The following is an 8,100-nucleotide window of genomic DNA, read 5'->3' on the forward strand; positions in this document are numbered from 1 at the left end:
CAGCCTCAGCGTCTCACTCTTGTTTTCTCACTTCCAACTTATCTTCCCAATGTTTTAATTTGCTGGCATTTCATCACTCAATCAACTTGCCCTTGCAAATATGAAGGAAGACAGGAAAGTCTCTAAAACCAATGCATATTTTTCAGTACTCTCCCTATTTCAACTCATAGGCTACACTCAATAACTCTTTTCCCGTGTTTTCAAGATTCTCAGCCTTTCTGTTTCCCTTACAGAAACATTCTCATCTGACAGGTTCCTACTGGTATTTCTAAGTTGAGTACTACAAATCCAAATAGCCCCTGTACACAAGTTAACTCCTTCATACATATGATGGATGATAGGAAACTCCAAATTGATGTCATGACATTTGATTCTATTTTCTAAGTGTGTGTCAAGGCTTGGAAGGCAGATAAGTGCCAACTTTCTATTAAACAGGGAACAGAGATTTTAAGCTGTCAGCCTTCTTGCCATATGCATGTGCACACACACTCGGATAGAGATAGAGATAGAGAGAGAGATAGAGATAGAGAGATATGGATATGGATATGGATATAGATATGGATATAGATATATATAGAGAGAGAAACTAAAAAAGAAGCTATTTCTCTTCCTCTCTATAACCTTAGCTGAAAGATGTTCTAGCTAAAATATAAGAAGGTAAAATCATATTCATAAACAATATAAGGTAATATGGAGATGGCTTATAGTATAGTATAAAGGAAAAAACAAGTGAAGCTGTATCAAACATAAGAATTGTGCGCTAATATAAACAATATAACATCTCTCACAATAAATGTGTTCTGCTCTTATTTTTTAAATACATATTAAAAGCAAATCTTTGGAAAGAATATGTTTTGCTTGTTTAAAATAATAATCAAAATGCTTTTAGGAACAAAGCCTTTGACATCAATATTATGAAATCTCAAAATAGTTTTAAAAATCCAGTGGAAAACAGGAACTTTAAATCTCATCTCTGGGCAGGAAATATTTCAGCACCTACAGAAATTCCTGAAGTACTAATCAGAAATCTGATGATGTCGATGCCCCATGCAGCATTATAAAGGAGCAAACGGCCTGCCAGACCCTACTCTGACTTGTGTATTATGCAGGGTATTGGTGTGAGAAAAGTAACTCTTGCTTGAGCTGAATAACAAATCCTGACATCTTGGTAGTTCTACTCATAGGACAGCATGATTTCTTACTCCAACCTATACAATGCCAGTCAGGTAACTGTACAGTGAGCACAGCCCAGAGTCTTCAAGCTTGCAGATCCATAGCTAAAATTTCTTTACTTCTAACTATACAGGTAAACAAAACATGGAATAGATGTGGAGGCAGGAGCACATTAGTCTTGAACCAATCAGTCCTGATAAGTGTGTGTCGCCTGCCCACAAATATGTACCTTTTAGCTAGAATTAGTCAGATGGCCCAATAAAAACTGCAGCAGGGAAGAATACTAATAACTACAGAGAATATTTGGTTATGAATGTTGGTGACTCTTACAATACCTTTACATCTTCAAATAACATTGAACAAGAACATGCGATTTCTCATGATGGTACGAAAGCTAAAGGAGATTATAAAACACCAGTAGCAAAGGCTTATTTTTTTCCAAACGAATAACATACCCGAAAAATTTATGAGAATTGGACATGATGGATCGCTGGTGTGAAGTGGGGATAAGGATGAGATGAAATAGAATTGAAAGCATCAAATTACACCCCAAGCTGTCAGGCAGCTCTACCCACTGACCTCAGGTTCCCAGGGGTTCTGTACTGAGACATAAAACTGAGGTTCATAACATTGTGCCAACAGAAGTAAAAAGCTGCTGTGTTTGATTCATTCCACAAGCTCAGATTTATGTGGCTTACAATAAACTTCAAAGAGATGTGGGCCAGTGCCTGCTAACTGTCATATAAGCACAACTTTGTGTAAACACTAGTCTGGAACACCACCAACCTGTACAGCCCTCAGGCACATTCAACATTGCCACATAGCACAGGAATTTACATCTAAGCCTTTACAAGTGAGAAGGACTTTGTTCTACTTCAGCAGGATGGCCATGTTTCTACTTCAGACAGCAGTAGCTTTCTCCATGGGTTGCATGTCAGTATAGATTATTTAAGGGCACTGCAAGCTTCAGGGGGTGGGAGAGCATGCCTTATCATGTACATTATACTTAATATTGTGCTATGTATGCTTGCTCATCCCTTGGACAAATGTTGATGATTTACAAATCAAACAATGGGACATACATTGAAATGTGACTTTTGATACTATGTGTGCAAGAAACCATTTTACCAAAGTGGCCTTATTCCTGTCACTTGTTTTAAATGTAAGACGAGTTGGGTCCACGCCATATCTCTCCCACAGAGTATCTCCAAGAGATACTGAAGATAAAGTAATGCTTAGGCAAGCTGGATTGTTTGGACATTTGTAAAGCATACTTTGCTCTTCCAATTTACTAATGAGGGGAGAGAAGACAGAGGGAAAGATAAAAGAAACGGGAAAGGGGAGGGGGGACACAGGAAAGAGATGAGGACAGAAATCTGTTTTGAACTGTTGAAGGCACATTCTGTACTCTTTGGGTCTTGCATATTTGGTTTTGTTTCATGACTTTTTCTCTGTTACTTATGGTTTTATCATAAATGGAGGATAAGCCACAATGTTTACATTGGCTGACAAATAAACAGCTGTGACTTCACTCATTTTATATGTTAAGAAACAGAAGCTCTGAATAATCTATTTTGTCTGGCTCTTGTTTCCTTCCCAGCTTCTTCTACAGAAAAGAATGAGCCACCAGTTTAAGTCATCAAAAAATCTCCAAGAAGTTTCACACGTTTAAGAAGATTTGAACTAAAAATGGTCTCCTATGTGAGCTACATCAGCACATCCTTCAGTGACTCGACCTTGGTTGGGAATGTTTTGAAGTTGCTGTTTTAGAAAAAGAGGTGGCCCATCACTTCAACTCATCTTAGACACTCTGCTGCAGTAATTCAATGTAACATCCGATCACAGAGTATTGAATATGAATAAATTGCTAACAGTTTTGCTCTTAGAGTTTACTTTCTTTTGTTTTGTTCTTTCTAGAAATAAGTCAAAAAAATTTATGACTAAAGATTTAAAAACTAAATTTTATAACTATCATCTTGGCTTTATATTATATATTATATATTATATACTTATTTCATATGTATTATATGTTCTATTTAATAATACTATAGTAGTAGTAGTAGTAATAGTAATAATAATAATAATAATAATAATATAAGGCCATTTTCATGCAAGTATATAATTTACTTTGAGCATGTCCCCCAGACCACTGTACCCTCTCTTCTCACACCTTTCCACTGGTCCCCTTTGTTTATCACAGTTTCACTTTTCCTCTAAAGTCATCTGTGTGTGTGTGTGTGTGTGTGTGTGTGTGTGCATGTGTGTTGTGTGTGAGTGTGTGTGGTATGTGTGTTGTATGTTGTGTATGTGTATATGTGTTTATGTGTGTGTGGTATGTGTGTTGTGTGTTGTGTGTGTGTGTGGTATGTGTGTTGTGTGTTGTGTATGTGTATATGTGTTTGTGTGTGTGTGTGGTGTGTATGCGTATTGTGGGTGTAGGTGGTGTGTATGTGTGTCTGTATCATGTTTATGTATCTATCAAGTCTAGGATATACAATATGTGAGAGGAAATATGTGACATTTACCATTCTGAAAGTGACTTAATTCACATAATATGATTCTCTCCAGTTATATCCACTTTTCTGCAAATGCCATAGCTTTATTATTTTTTATAGCTGAAAAAAACTTCCATTTTATGTATACAGTACAGTTTTTATCTGTTCCACTATTGTTGAACACCTAAGTTGGTTCCAAAATGTAACTATTATGTAAGTACTACAATAAATATTCTCTTTATATTCAAATACTTTAATATACTTCAATAGTTTAATATTGACTTGGATTCTTTTCAGTAACAACCAAGAGTTGGTATAGTTAGGCCAGATGGTAGGCTTATTTGGAAGTCTGTTTGCTTGTTGAGGAGTCTTCATACTGACTTACAAAGATTACAAAAATATGGATTGGAAAACAGACAACTTTTTCAACAAATAGTACTAACAAAACCGAATAGGCACCCAGAGAAGAGTGAAGCTACATCCGTATCCCTATCTCTCACTCTCTAAAAATGAATTCCAAATGGATCACTGATGTAAGACCTGACAACTCTGAAACTGTTTGGGTGGAAAAGTAGAGGAAACACTTCAACATATTGGCATTTTCTGAATAAGATTCCACTTGCTTGGGAAATAAGGACCAAAAATTGACAAAATTATATTACTTTTATTACTATTATTATTATTATTTAATCTTTTTTACAGTTCAGTTATTATTCCCCTCCCACTCCTGGTTGGTCCTCTGACAGTTTTTCATCCAATTCCTCCTCCCTCCTCTCCAAGAGGATGTTCCCACCTCACCCCACCTCACCAGACCTCCCCACTCCCTTGGGAGTGGTGCATCTTCTCTCACTGAGGCCAAACCAGAAAGTCCTCTGCTATATATATGTCAAAGGTTCTCATAACAGTTGTTGTATGCTTCCTGGTTGGTGGCTCAGTATCTAGAGATCTCGGAGGTCCAGGTTAGTTGAGACTGCTGGTCTTCCTATGGAGTCTCCCTCCTCCTCAGCTTCTCCCAGCCTTTCCCTAATTCAACCAAAGGAGGTCCTCAGCTTCTGTCCATTTGTTGGGTATAAGTATCTGCATCTGACTCTTTCAGCTGCTTGTTGGACCTCTTGGAGGGTACCTATACTAGGCTTCTGTCTGAAAGCACACCATAACATCAGTAATAGTGTCAGGCCTTGGAGCCTCCCCTTGAGCTGGATCCCAACCTGGGCCAGTCACTGGACCTCCTTTCCCTCAGGAAAATACTGGGTCAGAGTTTTTGGCTCAGTATATACCCAAGACTGGTATGGCTCAGGCTCTAAGATCAAGAATTGATAAATAGGACCTCATGAAACTGAAAAGCTTCTGTAAGGCAAAGGAAATAATCAACAGGACAAATTGGCAACCTACAGATTGGGAAAAATCTTCACTAATACCTCATCCAATAGAGGGCTAATATCCAAAATGTATAAAGAACTCACCAAGCTAACCTCCAAAAACCAAGCAACCCAATCAAAAAATGGGGTACAGAACTAAACAGAGAATTCACAACAGAGGGATCTTGAATGGCAGAGAAGCACTTAAAGAAATGTTCAAAGTCCTTAGTGATCAGGAAAATGCAAATCACAATGGCCCTGGGATTCCACCTTACACCAATCAGAATGGCTAAGATCAAAAACTCAGGTGACAGCACATGTTGTCTAGAATGTGGAGAAGAAGGAACCTTCCTCCATTGCTAGTGGGACTGCAAACTGCTACAACCACTCTGGAAATCAATCTGAAGGTTCCTCTGAAAATTGGAAATAGATCTACCTGAAGACAAATGGGATTTTCAATGAAACCATCTCAACTTCAAATTCTGTCATTTCTCACAGACAAATGGCCTTACTACTGTTGCTCTTATGAAATAATGCAGTGACACTCAGAAAACTGTCTTTACAGTGATAAGCCTTTCACATGTACAGAGCAGAATTAATCTGATGCCTTGAAAACAGATAGGCTCAGCCCAATTACATCAATGTAGTCTGTAGTGTAAGTAACAGCTCTCTGTTCAGCCTCCTACATCAAACCCTGAGCCTGATGAGAGGGTGCCTCTCAGACACCACTGTGCCTGCTCATCAAATCTCTCCACCCTGACAAATGCTCAACTCACTTTTAAAAGTATTCATGAATCAGGTTTTAGTTCAGTTCAAACACTCAAGAGTAGCAGAGCAAATGCCCACTATGTACTTGGGCTATTTATAGATTTTCCTTTCCAAATTCTTTTCAAACATCACTTACCCAACAAAATGACCTCCTTTTTGTGTTCTTGGCCTAAACTAATGTTAAAAATAGAAAAAGTCAAAAGAAGAGTCAATGTGGACTTAGGCCTTGCAAGGTGGAGTTCTATTTGCCTAGTGTACCACTGCTGAAAATCCTCTCCTATCTGGATGCCTTCAGTTTGCTACAGGTCTCCCAAGTGAACAAGGACTGGAATGAAAATTGCAAGCAGTAATATCCTGTGGAAGAAGTTGTGTGTGAAGAAATGGCTCTTCTGTGACATCATCACCCTATAGCTCCTGGGCACAGAGACATGGAAGCAGTTCTTTGTTTACCAAACATGGCAAGAACATACCAAGCAAAGTCATACCAAGTCCCGAGCAAACCCAGAACATTTCACTTACAAGGAAATTCATGTGGAGCCTGGAATTCGGGGATATGCATGTTATCTCTCAGGGCATGGCTTAACAAGAAACCAACAAGACAGATCAGTTGTTTGTATCCTGAGTTCTAAGGCCAAGATTTCCACCTGGGATATTCACGAGGGTGTTATGACCTGGGTAAGCCCAGAACAGCCCACCTACATCAGGATGTTGACAACCCTCCCTGAGATGCAGATTGTGATCACTGTAGACGTACAGGAAACTATCAAACGCTGGGACTGTCACAACAGGGAAGCTCTGGCGACTAACAAGCTGTTTGTTCGCTGTCAATCACTGAAAGCTGTCTTTACAAATGATGGCCCGATTATCTTGGCAGGTGATACCGAGGGTAATCTCTACATCTTTAGGATTCCCGACTTACACCTCATTTCCAAAGTCCATGTATTCCAATTCGGTATTGATGAACTCTACTGCTCGCCTCAGAAGAAATGGGTCTTTCTGAGTAAGAAACACTCACATATCTTGCCAAAGGCATATTTCATAAGCAGCTTACTGAGGACATCAGAATTCTCCGTCCCTGTGTCTACCAGTCTCTCATTCTCCTTATGCAAAAGAGCCTTCTGGACCCCAAGAAGGGAAGACAGGATAACCCTGATGGCCAAACATGGCCCCAAACTAGTCACAAAATTTGCCACATTTGATATGAAGATGGAAGAGATTGGGAATCAAATAATTGTTAAAGGACATTTGGTAGCAAGTTTTGTGTTCCAAGGTTTCCAAGACAGCCCAGAATGGTTCGGAGTCAGTGATAAGAACGTGATTGTCTATTCAACTGTATCCTCTCTCTTGCTCTTTAGCATGGAGGGCTGCCATCTGCAAGATTTCAGTACAACCCAGAAGAGATCTTGAGTCTATGGTTGGACCCTGTTTATGTTGTTGTCACCTTTATTGACGGCTCTTTGGAGATGTACGCATGGGAGGAGAGAAGCCTGCTGCTCAGGAGGTGTTATTGGCTGCCAAACAGAAGACGTTGGGCAGTGCCATGGTAAGCTCTGGTTCTTAACTCAAACTAGACATTTATTTTTAAACGTTTCTGGTAATGGAGAGACGGCTCAGCAGTTAAGAGTACTGGCTGCTGTTCCAGAGGACTTGGGTTCAATCTCCAGCATCCACAGGGCAGCTCACAAGTGTCTGAAACTCCAGTTCCAGGAGATCTGACTCACACCTTCACACCAATACATTTAAAGTTAAATTAAACATATTAAAAAGTTCTGCATAAAAAAAAATAGAAAAAGTGATTATCTCCAATAAACCATAAGCCATGAATTCTTAGCCACATCAAGCAAACTAAGAGGAGACATCACTTCTTTTAAAGACATTACAACATTTCTATAAATTATTTTCCCTTAAAAAGAGAACTACTAATACATGCCAAGCTTCCCAAAATGCTTTCAGTGTTAAAAACCCCACTCTCACTTGCAACCTAAATTTAGTATCTACATGTCAGTCCTTCCCTTTTACTTTCTCCTACTCCTTTTCCTGTCGCTAACTTTCTGAAAAAGCACAGAGCTCCTGTTTGGAAATTTATGCTAAAGGCACAAAACACAGTGAGCCAAGGACATAATAAAAAGAAGACAAAAGTGAACGGAGAATGCTGAGTGAGCTGAGTTTGTGTGCTGCAGACATTTAAAAGGAGAAAAAATAGAAAAAACCTAGCACATCATGCCATTTAAGATGACACAAACGTACAAACACTCACCATACACACACACATCACACACACCACACACCACACACCACACACTACA

The 8,100-nt window shown here is 39.1% G+C and overlaps 1 pseudogene; it reads left to right on the top strand.

Annotated features, from left to right (window-relative positions):
- The first annotated feature begins 1,215 nt into the window (after positions 1-1,215).
- On the top strand, positions 1,216-7,341 carry LOC114614670 (annotated as a pseudogene).
- The last annotated feature ends 759 nt before the right edge of the window (positions 7,342-8,100 follow it).

The sequence above is a fragment of the Grammomys surdaster genome, unplaced genomic scaffold (assembly GCF_004785775.1).
Source record: "Grammomys surdaster isolate TR1022 unplaced genomic scaffold, NIH_TR_1.0 126398, whole genome shotgun sequence".
NCBI classification, from domain to species: Eukaryota; Metazoa; Chordata; class Mammalia; order Rodentia; family Muridae; genus Grammomys; species Grammomys surdaster.